Source organism: Delphinapterus leucas, chromosome 2, assembly GCF_059928025.1.
Source record: "Delphinapterus leucas isolate spDelLeu-1000000601 "Yukka" chromosome 2, BTC_Dleu_Yukka2, whole genome shotgun sequence".
NCBI classification, from domain to species: domain Eukaryota; kingdom Metazoa; phylum Chordata; class Mammalia; order Artiodactyla; family Monodontidae; genus Delphinapterus; species Delphinapterus leucas.
Window position 1 is genome coordinate 54,674,666 of NC_143130.1, and position 15,319 is coordinate 54,689,984.

The following is a 15,319-nucleotide window of genomic DNA, read 5'->3' on the forward strand; positions in this document are numbered from 1 at the left end:
ACATAAAATAGCCATCATAAAGAATTAACAAGGGGCTTCCCTGGTGGCGCAGTGGTTGAGAGTCCGCCTGCCGATGTAGGAGACACGGGTTCGTGCCCCGGTCCGGGAAGATCCCACATGCCGCGGAGCGGCTGGGGCCGTGAGCCATGGCCGCTGAGCCTGCGCGTCCGGAGCCTGTGCTCCGCAATGGGAGAGGCCACAACAGTGAGAGGCCCACGTACCGCAAAAAAAAAAAAAAAGAATTAACAAGAAAAATCACACGATTATATGTGATTATATCAATACCCATAGAAAAAAGATCAAAGCATAATTTTAAAAACTAATCTAGGGGGCTTCCCTGGCGGCATAGTGGTTAAGAATCTGCCTGCCAATGCAGGGGACACAGGTTCGAGCCCTGATCCAGGAAGATCCCACATGCTGCAGAGCAACTAAGCCCATGCACAACAACTACTGAGCCTGCTCTAGAGCCCACAAGCTACAACTACTAGCTCACGTGCTACTAAAGAAGGCTGCGGGCCTAGATCCTCCTCAACAAGAGAAGCCACCGCAAGGAGAAGTCGGCGCGCCGCAACAAAGAGTAACCCCCACTTGCCACAACTAGAGAAAGCCTGCGCGCAGCAACAAAGATCCAACGCAGCCAAAAATAAATAAATAAATTTATTTTAAAAATTTACGTAAACTAAGATAGAAATGTACTTCTTCAATCTGATAAAGAGCATATGTAAAACAACTACAGCTAACATAATTCTTAATAGTAAAAGATTGAATGCTTTCCCTCTAAGACAGGAGCTAGACAAAGATGTCTACTTTTACTACTCCTATTCAATATCATACTGGAACTCTTGCAAATATAATAAGGCAAGAAAAAAATAAAAGATATTCAGATTTGAAAGGAAAAAAAACTATATTCAGAGATGACATTATTATTTTATGTAGAAAATTCCAAACACATGAGCTTTAAAAAAATCTCTTAGAACTGATAATTGAGTTTATCAAGGTTATAGCACACAAGAGTAATATACAAAATCAATTACATTTCTGTATAATAATAGTGGACAATTGGAAACTGATTTTTTAAAAATAGTAACATTTACAAGAGCATCAATGAAATTCTTACATGTAAATATAATAAATTGTGTGTAGGATCTGTATGCTGAAAAATACAAAAGATCAAAAGAAGACTTTAGAAAAAAAAAAAAAAGAAGACCTAAACAAATAGAATGACATACTGTGTTCACAGATGATAAGAAGACTTACTTAAAATGTCAATCTCCCTAAATTGATTTATAGATTTAGTCTTAACAAGATTCTTTGTACATATAGACAATTTGAATCTAAAGTGTATATGCTAAAGTTAAGGAACTAGAATAGCCAAAACAATTTTGAAAAAAAAGAACAAAGTTCGAGGACTTATGTTACCTGAGTTTAAAATAGATGATAAAACTCCATTAATCAATACAATGTAATATTGGCGAAAGAATAGAAACACCCATCAATGAAACACAAAGAAAATCCAGAAATAGGCCAAACAAATATGGTCAGCTGAATTTTGACAAAGTTGCAAAGGCAGCTCAGTCAAGAAATAACAGATTTTTCAGTAAATGGTTCTGGAACAACTGAACACCATGTGCAAAAAAAAAAGAACCTCAATCTACATACACCTCACACCATATTAAAAAGTTAACTCAAATAGGATCATAGACTTAAATGTAAAACATGAAACTATAAAACTCTTAGGAGAAAAATCTTTATGACCTTAGATTAGCCAAAAAGCTCTTAGACATGACACCAAAAATAAATTTTTTCCATTAAAAAAATTGATAAATTGAACCTAATCGAAATGAAAAATGCTTGCTCTGCAAAGGATATTGTTAAAAGAATAAAAGAGCAAGCCGTACACTGGGAGAAAATATTTGCAAATCACATATCAAAGGACTTGTACCCAGAATCTATAAAGAACTCTCAATGATAAGAAAAATAATAATAATAAAATGAGCAAAACACTTCACCAAAGGAGACAGATGGATAACAAATAAACACATGAACAGATGCTCAATATCATTAACTATTAGGGAAATGCCACAACACACTTATTAGAATGGCAAAAAAATAAACAAATGAAAGACCAAAAACACGAACAACACCCAGTGTTGACAAGGGTAGAAAACAGCTTTCAAACATATATTGTTGGTGGGAATGCAGGATGGTACAACTACTCTGGAAAATAGATCGGCAGTTTGTTATAACAAACTATGTTTACACGTAACAACTTGGATGAATCTTGCAGGCATTATGGTTAGTGAAAGAAGTCACTCTCAAAAAGTACCTACCATGTGATTCCATTTATGTGACATTCTGGAAAAAGCAAAACTGCAGTGATGGTGAACAGATCAGTGGTTGCCACCAGCTAAGGGCAGAATAAGGATTTGACTACAAAGGGGCAAAACAAGGGATTTCTTTGGGGTGTTGAAATTGTTCTGTAGTCTGTCTGTGATGGTGGTTATAAGAATCTCTGCATATGTAAAAACTCACAGAACTGTTCACAAAGAAAAGTTAATTTTATTGTATATAAATTAAAGCATTAATATATATTGATATATATATGTTTTAATTTATATATATAACATATAAATGTATGTATATAATATATATATCTGAAAGTCATTATGTAATATGAAACTGTTACTGATGAGCTAGAAATTTTTTAAATGAGGAAAAAAGAAAAAAAATCATTTTAGAATGCTTAATTATACATAATTTATTGATGAATAGTCTGTACATTTTACAAAATTGTCGTGGGAATTGGATTCCTAAAATTACAGTTGTCACATTTCTTGGGTATAATTAGATATGGAATAGCATTCTACATTGTTTAAAAAGAGGGAGTGGGGGAGAAATGTCAAAACTTTTCTGTCTGGCTGAAATGATAGGTCAAACAGCATAGAAATTTCTTTGGTTTTGGAAACTGGCATTTGGGCCCAGATTGTCCAATTATCTGGGCCATCAGCCTCAAGTCTGAGCTGTCCACAGTGATGCTTTCTAGGCCCAAGGCCAAGGCCTCTAGGCCAGGAAAACCCTCACTGACGTCAGGAGGCCGAAACTGGAGAGGAAGAGAGGGAGGGATCCTCCCAGGATCCATGGCTGCCTTGAAGGAGATATTTGACTCTTACTGTACAGGATAAGACGTTTACCTTTTCAAATTAGTTCACAATGATACAGCATGTGGAAATTCAGTAAAAATTCCCAGTGCATACTTTAAAAGGAGCCCAGGATTGTGGAGCTGGAAGGCTTCTGTTTTGTCCTCTTTCCAACAGTGTATCCCCTCCCCAACAGAGCCCACAATGAAATCCCTCCCAAACTGTGGAACCCTGAGGTGAAAGATCCCCTTGAAACCAGCACAGTGGAGGCAAATCAAGTTGTGATTAGAGACAGTGCACAACTTGCGACTTCAGTTTTTTAAAGAGGCTCCCATCTTCTTTACGAGTAGATCAAATCGTATTTTCATAAAGCCTTCACCAACTAGTGGAGGATGACTTGCCAGTGTTTGGCTTTGTCACAACTTATTGGGTGATTTATACCTTGAACTCTGTGCCAGCTTCTTGCAGCAACCCACATGGACTGATATGAAGGGTTCTGGAAACCACCTACTCTCCCAAATATCTCCTCCATTGGCCTCCAAAGGTACCCCAAATGCCTACAATATTTACCCTTTGAACCAAGTTATTAAAATGCAAATATTAACCAGGATGGAGTAATCCATTAAGTCATCACCACCCAAGTGGTTGGCTATTCCATCGAGGAGGAGAGCCCTGGGGAGATGGGACTGCTTTGGGGGAAGAAAGCATTTAGAATCTAGGACTTTGGGGGGGTCTTATATTTGAGGGGGCTACGTCAATGTACTGGAGGCCTGAGAGAAGGGGAGCACCAAGGGACACATCTACACCTCACCATGTTTATCATTCCGTTCTCAAAGATCTCCCAAAGCACCTGTGCCTGACTATGCCTTTCCTTGAGTTGCTCACACAGAGTGAGTTAAGAAAACTGGTATGGTTTCCACCTCCTGGCAGCTGACACATCAGCACAGACTATACTGTGCCAGATTGAAATATTAGAAACAGACATCAATTAATAAACTGGAGGTTTATGTTTTTACATTAATGAAAAGCAAATGGGTCAGTGTGTTTGGTGGAGGAATGTGTGAGGAAGGAATTGTGGTAGGAAATCAACACCCTTTATCTAAATACTGGGGGAATTTCTTAGTGGATACATATCTCAGAAATGTTTTAAGAGCTGGGAAGCAGAGTGCTTTAGTGAGCTGGCAGGGAGCGGGTATTCTAACACAGACATGGCTTTGGGAAAAGGGTGAAACAGGAACAGAATGTGAAAAGATAAAGGGCTTGAATATTTAAGTGCCAGGTGGATACAGGCAGGATGAGGGGGTGGATGACAAAACCCGAAGAGGATGCAGGCTGTGTGGAACAGGCTTCTCTCTTATCCCATTTGATGTCCCCTTGATCTGGGGACATCTCATATCTCCAGCTCCTCAAAAGGGATGGCCTCTTGGCAGATACAGCTCTCCTTGGCCTGGGATTCTAGGTATCCTGGACTAAGAACTGGCAACTCTGCTGGTTCATGCCAAGAAACACTCAAAACTCATTTACACCTAGTCAACCCATCAACAGCATCTCTCCCCTGACCCCTGAACCAATCCTGTGGCAACTTGGCCTGGCCTCCCTTGTTCCCTCAGGAACCTAACTTCTCTGTCTTTTCTAGCTTATCTTTGGGGTCCGTTTAAAAAAAAATTATTATGGAAATTTTCAAATACACTCAAAAGTAGAGAGACTAGATGAATGCACCCACATGTACCAATCAACAGCTTCAATAAGTATAAGTGACAGATAAGCTTGTTACTTCTACACACTGACTCTCCTCCCCATTTCCCCGACATACTAGATTATTTCAAAGCAAATCCCAGGCATCATACCATTTTGTCTGTAAATAATGAAGTATGCATATCCAAAAAGTTAAAGACTCATTTTGAAGAACTAATAATAAGTTCAATATCAGGACCACACCTATTTTTTAACAAAAAGCCTAAGTGCCATCAAATATATGGGTTATCTCCTCAATGTGAGCATGGAGTAAGGGATGCAAGAGCTATGGGTTAGGGCTCAGGTTCTGAGTTCCAGGATAGGGTTTTCCTAGAAATCTGATAACCTTGCCAGAATCCATTGTTCTAACTTTCAAGTCCCCTTGCTTTGCCTTCCAGCTCTGCTTTACTCGGTTCTACTCTTGTTGTCCTCCATCTCTGCTTTAAGTCTAAAATAGAAAAAAGAAAAATCTGCCTGTGCTTGATGAGTGCCCGTGGTCTCTATTTATTAGCTGTCTGGTCTTAGGTCAAGACTTAAAGCAACAGTTTCCTCATCAATGAAATGAGATTAAAGCATGATATTGTAAGGCAGTGGCAATCATTGAGGACAATATTTGTCAAACACCTGCTTCACAGTGGCAGCTCAGAACTGTCCCTCTGAATTTGATTCTGAACTTGATGACATCCTGATTTGTTGACTTAGCATCAGACATCAGCTCATCCTGTGCCCACCCAGGCAATGCCCATTTCCTTACCTATGGTTTACTTTCAACCTACCTATATTATTATAACTGAAGTAAGTTTCTTATAGATAGCATATTGATTGGGTCATGATCATTAATCTATTCTGCCAATCTCTGGTGAATTTAGATCATTTACATTTAATATAATTATTGATGTATTAGGGCACTTAGGTCCATTTTATTGTCTTCTGTTTCTCATTCCACTGTTTCCCTTTTCTTTCTTTCTTGTGAGTTACTTAAACATTTTCTAGAATGCTATTTTTATTTATCTGAAGTATTTTAAGTACATCTCTTTGTGTAGTTTACTTTGTGGTAGCTTTAGGTATTAAAATATGCATACAAAGCTTACCACAGTCTACTGGTATCACTATTTTACCACTTTCAGTGAAATGTAGAAATCTTACCATTTGGGTCCCTTCAGCATCCTCCCCACACTTTATAATATAATTGCCTTAAATATGTCCTCTATGTACCATTGAGCACCACACTGAATGATGTTATAATTTTTGTTTTATCCACCAAACTTAAATTTTAAAACTCAAGAGGAGAAGTAGAGTCTATTTTATTTAACTCCATTTTACCCATTTCATTATTTCTGGTGTTTGAAGTTTCCTTCTATTATCATCTTTTTTCTGTTTGAAGAAATTTATTTAGTCATTCTTCTAGGATAGGTCTATTAGTGACAAATTCTCCCGATTTTCCTTTATCTTAGAATGTCTTTATTATCTCTTCATTCCTGAAGGATATTTTTGCTTGAAATAGAATTCTGGGTTGACAATTCTTTTCTTTCAGCACTTGAAAAATATGCCACTTCTTTCTAGACTTGGTGATTTTCAATGAGAAATCAACAGTCATTCAAATATTTGTTCCCTTGTATGTAATGTGTCATTTCTCTCTATGTTTTTCCTATGTGCTTAGTTTTCAAAAGTTTGATTATGATGTGTCTGAGCATGGATTTCTTGGAATAATCCTGTTTGGGATTTATTCAGCCTCGTGAATATAGGTTTATGCCTCTTTCCAAATTTGGAGTAATTTCAGGCATTATTTCTTCAAATATTTTTCCAGCCCCATTCTTTTTCTTGGGATTCTGATGACATGAATGTTAAATATTTTGTTATTGCCCCACAGGTCCTTGACGCTCTGTTCATTTTTTTCAGCCTATTTTCTGTCTTTTGTTCAGACTGGGTAATTTCTACTCATCTGACTTCAAGTTTACAGATTCTTTCCTCTATTATCTCTTCTTTGTTATCAAGAGCATTTAGAATTTTTAAATTTTGGTTATTATATTTTTCAGTTCCACAGTTTCCACTTAGTTCTTTTTATATTTTCTATTTTTTAATTTGTTTCAAAAGTGCTCCTAATTGCTTATTAGAACATTTTTATGATGGCTGCTTTAAAATTCTTGTCAGAAAATTCCAACAACTGAATCATCTCAGTTGATTATTTTTCATGTTGTGATTTTCCTGGTTCTTGGTATAATGAATGATTTTTTAAAAATTATATCCTGGACATTTGGGAATTATGTATGAGACTCTGAGTCCTATTAAACTTTTCCATTTTAGCAGGGAGTCATCTGTTTAGACTTAGCATGCAGGTCCAATCTGCTGCTTTTATGTGTTACCTCCAGGCTAATCTGAAATCCTGGGTGGTATTCTCTACTGTAGTTCTCAAACTTTTTGTCATGTTAATTCTGGTTAGTTTCATGTGTGGGTCACTTGGAGTCACTTCGTATACAGGTTAAAGAGTCCATTTCTCTAGTCCTCTTCACTCTGTAATCCTCCCAAATCTCTAGTTGAGAAAGGAGGAGTCCAATCTGCCACTTCTGGGTGGTGAATGGAAGTCCAGCCTCCCCACTCAGCTTCCCAGACACCACTCTGGCATGGGAATCAGAGTGCTCCCTGCTACTGCTAGACAGGGGGTGGAAGTCCAGGCTCACTTTTCAGCCTACACTGGCAATTGGTGGCTGCGGGGAGCTGCATTTGTGAGGTATTGTCAAAATGATTTCTGCTAGGCAGCCCTTTTCTTGGTCCTTTGGCTAGAGACAGAAGACTTTTCTTGGATATTTAAAAAATCTGGACCTGTTGGTGTTTCTGGGTTGTGAGCTTCTCCAGTGCCCAATCCAGGATATATGAAAGACAGAAAGAAATTCCGGGAACTCACTGCTGTGTTATTCCTCAAGTGCTGAGATCCCTAGCCAGTCCTCTTCTTTCTACTATTCAGAGGCTTCTTATGTTTGTTTGTTGTTTTATAGCAAAGATTTTCGGTTGTTCTTATGGGAGCGTTTGGGAGAAATAAGCCTCCTCCATCTTGCCTGGCTGGCTTACCACCTGCAGAGGATTCTCTGGGACCAGGTGAGGATAGCACCACTTGAGCAAGAGAGACCTTTTCCAGGGCCAGGGAGCTGCTTTCTGACTTGGGATGGCTCCTCTTGAAAGTTCAAGGTGCTTGGGAGTCTTGGAGCCATCATGGAACACATTCTGGATTCCACAGTCATGGCTGAAAATGACTCTGCGGCCAGAGGCATCCTGGCTTGTCTGCGTGCATGGTGCCCACGCCTCACTGTGCTGGGGAATCAACCGCAGTATCTTCACCACAGGACTTCTGTCCCCTGAACACCATAGCTGTGCCACAGAACAGTCCCAATATCTTGCCTTCAATACCGGGAGACTGCAAAAGCCAGCAATTAGGGAAAGGAAATCAGTTCCAGAGCTGCCATGTCAACCCTGTGAGCACTTGCTGACTTTATATATATATATATATATATATATATAAATTTATTTATTTTATTTATTTATTTTTGGCTTTGTTGGGTCTTCGTTGCTGCGCGCAGGCTTTCTCTAGTTGTGGCGAGTGGGGGCTCCTCTTCATTGCAGTGCATGGGCTTATTGTGGTGGCTTCTCTTGCTGCGGAGCACAGGCTCTAGGCATGCAGGCTTCAGTAGTTGTAGCACGTAGGCTCAGTAGTTGCAGCTCATGGGCTCCAGAGCACAGGCTCAGCAGCTATGGCACACGGGCCCAGGGGCTCCGAGGCATGTGGGATCTTCCCGGACCAGGGCTCGAACCCACGTCCCCTGCATTGGCAGGCAGACTCCCAACCACTATGCCACCGGGAAAGCCCCGCTTGCTGACTTGAACTTCCCAGATTGTTATAAATTGAGGTGCCTGCAGTATTTCTTTATCTCTACTTTTGTCCCAGAGCATAAAAATCACAACTACATAGAGAAGTATTTGTTTTAAAAAGAAAAGATCATATGAGACTCCAGTAATTATATTTTCTCACAGAGGAAACTATTGCTATATAGCAATGCTATCATTATAGGTAATCTTTTATCACCTCACCTTTTTTTTTTTTTTTTAGTTGCTGGATTTATTTATTTTTAAATTTAATTTTATTTATTTTTTTATACAGCAGGTTTTTATTAGTTATCCATTTTATACATATTAGTGTATATATGTCCATCCCAATCTCCCAATTCATCCCACTACCACTATCCCCCCCAGCTCCCGGCTTTCCCCCCTTGGTGTCCATACATTTGTTCTCTACATCTGGGTCTCTATTTCTGCCTTGCAAACCAGTTCATCTATAACATTTTTCTAGATTCCACATATATGCGTTAATATACGATATTTGTTTTTCTCTTTCTGATTTACTTCACTCTGTATGACAGTCTCTAGATCCATCCACGTCTCTACAAATGACCCAATTTCATTCCTTTTTATGGCTGAGTAATATTCCATTGTATATATGTACCACAACTTCTTTATCCATTCGTCTGTTGATGGGCATTTAGGTTGCTTCCATGTCCTGGCTATTGTAAATGGTGCTGCAATGAACATTGGGGTGCATGTGTCTTTTTGAATTATGGTTTTCTCTGGGTATATGCCCAGTAGTGGGATTCTGGGTCATATGATAATTTTATTTTTAGTTTTTTAAAGAACCTCCATACTGTTCTCCATAGTGGCTGTATCAATTTACATTCCCACCAACAGTGCAAGAGGGTTCCCTTTTCTCCACACCCTCTCCAGCATTTGTTGTTTGTAGATTTTCTTATGATGCCCATTCTATTAGTTGCTGGATTTAGAAGTTATATCCCCAAATGGCCCATGTCAAATATCAAAAAAGCTGCAGAATTTAAATCTTATAATTCATAGATCTTGATGTACTTATCTCCAGGCTGACCTATCGGGAAACTGCAAGTTTCCACTGAGGAAATGTCTGCAGTGTCCCAGCAACACCCTGCCTTGATGATGTCACTCCAGGAGTGAGCTTTCTGGGTTCATTTCCTCAGCAGCACACCTCTTTTGTCTCTGGCCCTTATGGAAATTCCTTTGCTTTTACTCTGCCCATTCTCCAAGAATTCCCCAAAGTAACTATTCCCTGAGTATCAGGGGCTCTTCAAGGAGTCTCTGCTTGTGGCTTGGATTATATGGTAATGCATAGGATCTCATATCCTCTATACCCTCTTTTTAGAAAAAGTTAGGTCATTACAAGTAGATGGCAGTAGAAAATATGTCCTTTTTAGTGCAGAATAAAATCAAGATCGGAATTCTTTTTTAAATTACCATTAAAGCCCAGGACAATCTCTAACCATCTCCCCAGGCTCTACTTCATCCCTGGAACTTTCCTCTTGTATTTGAAAGTAAAGAGGAGGGGGCTTTCAAAGGAAAAGCTCCACATTTTGGTGGAAATATTCCTATTGCTTCTTGATTCTATTTATTAACTTGTCCTCACGCTTTATCCTATTTAGATAAAGATGAAAATCAAAAGAGGTAAAGAAAATGGATTAATAGCAAATCAAGTCAAATCACTGATTGTTGAGAATCCACCACCCTCATCCCTCATTTGGGGGCATCCATAGTTCCCAAACATTTATTTGTGGGCGAAACCTCTCATAAGCAACCTTGATTTCTCTTTATAATTAATGTAAAACTACAGAGTCTCCATCAACAGAGAAGTGAATTCCAGCTCCAGATTGGTAATAGGGGTAATTTGCCTTTGTAATGACATAGAGCATGTAATCAGATGGCCATGGGTAAACCTGGGCAGCCAGATCCTGGGAATTGTCCTGACTTCTGACTGTGGTCTTTTTGGGGATTGTCTCCTGGGGCCACTGAGACAAGACAAGGAGCCTCCAGACTGCCCATGAGCCAGGTCAGGGAGGGACCCCCTCTTGTGTCCTGTCCAGGACAATGGCAGAGGGAGTGAGTACAAGAGGTGGCTGGCAGGGCAATACCCTCACCAGGCAGGCACTTGTTAGGGGAATTCCTGGACACTCATGTGTGGACACCAGAGCAGTAGGACCTTGGGACGAGCTGGGGACCAGTGCTGGATGATGCCGAGTGTGAGGAGCTGAGGGAGTTGTGACAGTCTGTTCAGCTAGCTATGGGCATCCATGTGCTGACTGTAAGGTGACCACTTGATAAGAGGCCCCTCGCAGAGCTGTGCGAGCTCATGATTCCGAAGAGTGAGTGAGGAGCTTTGACAGCCATGTGTCAACAGTGTAACAAAAATCAGAGATTCACATCATGGCTCAAAGCCACTCTAGACTCCTCAGAACAGTAAATTTGTTACCTGAGCTATGGAGAACATGACCTGCCCCTGGAGCCCAGGAGAGGAGGAGAAGGCTTTTCTCCCAGGGGAGGAGGTGTGGGCACACATGGAAGGAAACAGGTCCCAGTGGTTCTTGGGACCCCCTCCTGGGAATGCACACAGCACCTCCCCACCTGTGGAGCCCTTGCTGGGAAAGGTCAGCTCAGCCTTTGGGAACAAGGACAAGCAATGTCCTGCCCGACTGGGGAGAGGAACAGGAGTCCCAACACCTCCCCCCGTACCCTGACCACAGGCACTCTTGAGGACAGGTGCCCAGCTGTCCACCCCAATGCTGGACGAGGTTACTTCCCAGGCATTTGAAAGAGGCCATGGTCACAGCAGCTGTCTCAGCATATGCATGGCACCTGTGCCACTGTTCCTCTCACCTGTCCTGTTCCTGTGCTAGCCTGGCCTATGCTCATCTGTCCTCACCTTCCGGCCCCATCTGGTGTTGACCACCCTGGGATCCCCATCTCCCTCTGGCATGGCCATCTCTCTCTGGCATCCGCATCTCCCACCTGGGCAGCCCACACCCTCTGGGTCCCCTGATTGGTTTCAAGAGTGGAGGTAAAAACAGGGTATGGCCTTAAGTGTTTGGAATGCCACCAAAGGAGAATGGGAAGGGGAGTGGGAATTGTGGGACCTTCTCCTTGGAGAAGCAACCACCCTCAACAAGAGCCCAGAATCCTCAAGTCCCAGATTAATTCAGACACAGCTCCATCCACAAAGATCTTGGCTGAAGCTCAGGATGCCTTAGAAAAGGACATGGAGCAGTTATGATGAATGCAGAGCCATGAGAGCCCCAAAGGACTGGAAAAGTACAATCCAGGTGTTACCAACCTGGGGCAGATGAAGAAACCCGAAACACCCTTGGAAATGGGGATCAGGAAGGAGTTAGGCCATCAGTGGGGCTGCCCCAGTGGCACTCACAGGGGCTGCCAGGTGGTCGGTTCAATGGGAGAATAGTGGAGAGTAAGGGATAAGGGAACAGGGAACTGCCAATTTTCAGGACTCTATAGGCAGCTCCACTAGCCTCACCAGGCACAGAGGCAAATGCCCTCAAGAAATTCATCCTTCCCTACCTGGCTTCTTTCCCAGGGAGCACAGGAAATGGGTACAAATTTCCCAGGCAATTTTAACACTTCTGGGATATTCCCTACGAATGATGTTCAGTGATGCTGACATTTTAAATGCTCATTGATCCACGATCATTAGGATTTAACTCAATAATGAACAGATCATAGACCCAGACTGGATTTTCTGAAATGTAGAGGATTTTTTTCCACAATTTTTGGAAATCCATAAGAATTCCTTTATCTTGTTTCAAAACATACTAGTTTGAGTGCATCTTTTCATTACAGATATCAAATCAAGCAGTTGGCTTCTGATGATCTTTTCTCCACCATCAACCTGCTCTTTCTTTCTTTTCTCCCGCTTCCCCCTACCCTCATTTTTGCAGATTTCCCTGGGTAAAGTCATCCAAAGATTATTCACAAAGCATCATTCTAGAACTTTACAGTAAGAAGTCTTTAAACTGTCATTAACTCACTTGCCTTCATTCTAAAGGAAGAAATTAGGCCACAAATCAAGAATACAGGGCAAATAAATAATACCTTGTCTCAGCTAAACCACATTTTAGAAACCAGCACACAAGTCACGTGCAACGTCAGACATTAGCAATGTCTTTAAAGATGTTATCAAACCGATGACAAATTATGGTGAGTGAAGCATGGTGTAGCAGCTGAGACAGGGACAGGAAAGAACATGAACCAGCCGTGGATGACTGCTGTTTGATGATGGAATTTGCAGGGTAAAAATATCAAAGCTCAAGACTTGAAAAGCATAATATTCCACGTGAAAGACTTTAAGTAGCAGAAGAATGTTCATGACTATAAAAAAAAAAGGGGGGTAGAAATAGTACACTGCAATAGATTGCCAATGTTTGTTAAAAATTGATCAGAAATACAAGAAAGAGTGAGTGATGGTTTCTAACTAATTATGAAAATGAAGCATATCTCAACTAAATGGTTAATACCTGAGACAAGTGACATTTCATTCAATGTGTGCCCAGATGATCTAACAGAAAAATTCCACTTCCTTTTTATTCAGGAAGCTATGGGAGGACATGTTGCACAAAAATGAGAGAGTAAAGCAAAAAAGAGGACGTTGTGGTTCCAGGAAATGAGATGCAATGAAGAGGAAGGTAAAGGAAATTGGTGGAATAATGATGAAGGGAACTCTGAGGCCAAGCACTGTGCAGCAGGCCTGGAGTACGGTCTGTGAATATTGGGGTGGGATGGGGACTCTGGGTGGTGGGCTTCATTGTGCAGTGGTCCTAAGGAGCTGGCTGGCATCAGCATATGGGAGCCCACTGTTAAATATTCAGGAAATTTGCAAGCCATTATTTAAAATTAATTTATATAAACTAATATTTAACTAAATTATATTTTTAAACAAAGGTAATAAATATTCAAAATTCATCTCTTTCTGATTATTTTACTACTTTTTCCTAATATTTATGTTCCTGAGGTTACTTACGGTTTTTGTATCTGGATGGTAGAAGTATACCATATGTGCCATTGCACATCTCTCCCCAACTCTTTGTTCAGTGGTGTCACACTGGTAGCTTGAAATTGGCCAGGGTGGGAGTATTTATACTATGGAAATTGGCAAAAGTTACAAATCAGGCCTTGATTTATTATTTTGATGGTCTGTACTTAAGAAAATAATGAAGAAATGGTTAAGAATGTAGATTAAACTTTAAAATATGTCCTGTTTGAAGCCATTATATTGTGAATAGCAGGAAAAATACAAGGAAGTATTTATTCTTCTAGCATTTGAAAATGAATATTTGATATAGCAAAGAGGTCGCTCAAATCATTTAGGAACAAGACAAATGAAGTTCCAAAAAATTCTTTATTGTTTCATTTTTGTCTTATTGATACTTAGTAACATAAATGGAAATAGCAACTAACAATTATTTAAGAACTACACTCATTCGTTATGGATACAAGAGTTTGGCAAAAAGCAGGGGAAAAGTTCTATGAAAATAGAACGGCTATGTGGAAGTTACAACAAAGAGTATTGCATATTTTATGACTAATTGTATATTGTTTGCTACATGTTTTTATGTCAGCTTAGATGCACTTTGGCCCAGGACAAGCAAGCTACCTTACAGAGCCACCGTGAGAAGGAACATAGGGCAGTACCAGGTCAGTCTGCTGGCCCACCTTCTTTGCATTAGTGTCACATGTTCGCATGCACATAGCCTACTAGTGTGTACATGGACCCTTAGCATGCACATAGCCTGTGCTTGTTTATAGAATTTTCACAGCAGGGCAGGCATCATTCTTATTACCCTCCCCTTCCATTTACAGGCATGGGAACAAAGACTCCCAGAGGTTCATGGGCTATACAAACTCACACAGTGCAAGATTACCTCAGCTTGCAGCCCTGCTCTTGTTCCCTGCAAAGCTGCACACCTCCCTGCGTTGGGGGGCTGGAAGCTCCAGAGGTGGCTGGGAGTGTGGGTGAGCCCACCCCGTCCACCCAAAATGCTCTCTGTTCACCTAATGACATCATCTTCTGCTTTGTATGATTGTGGTAATCCCATCTAACTCATTCTTTCCCTGAGAAAATAAAGCAGGGCCCTCTCGGTCCCCAACCCACTTAGTTGTCCTGCCTTCCCAGTCTTTGAGAAACATTCCCCATGTCTTAAGACCCTTCAAGCATGTATCTGTCTTTTGGTGGTTATTTCTGGAATTCGGGCTTTGAAATTCCACTCCATTTACAAAACCTGTTTTATGTGTGTCATGTATCTCAGTCACTCAGTCTACATACAGTGCCCTGTCCACCCAGAGAAGAAGCTTCCAGCCAGTCTGCAACATAGGTCCCACAACCTTCACGGCAGATCCAGGAGACTTGCAGAACACCCAGGAGAGCATGGGATTATACCAGCAAGGTCAGTGAACAAACAGCAGGGGGTAAGTGTAGGTGAATGGGCACACAGACAACTGCCACCCTCAGGATTGGATGGTCCAGGCAGCCCCCAGCAAGCCTCATCTGGTTGTACTCCACAGAGTTGGGGCAGAGCCACAAATCAACCCCAACCTTCCCT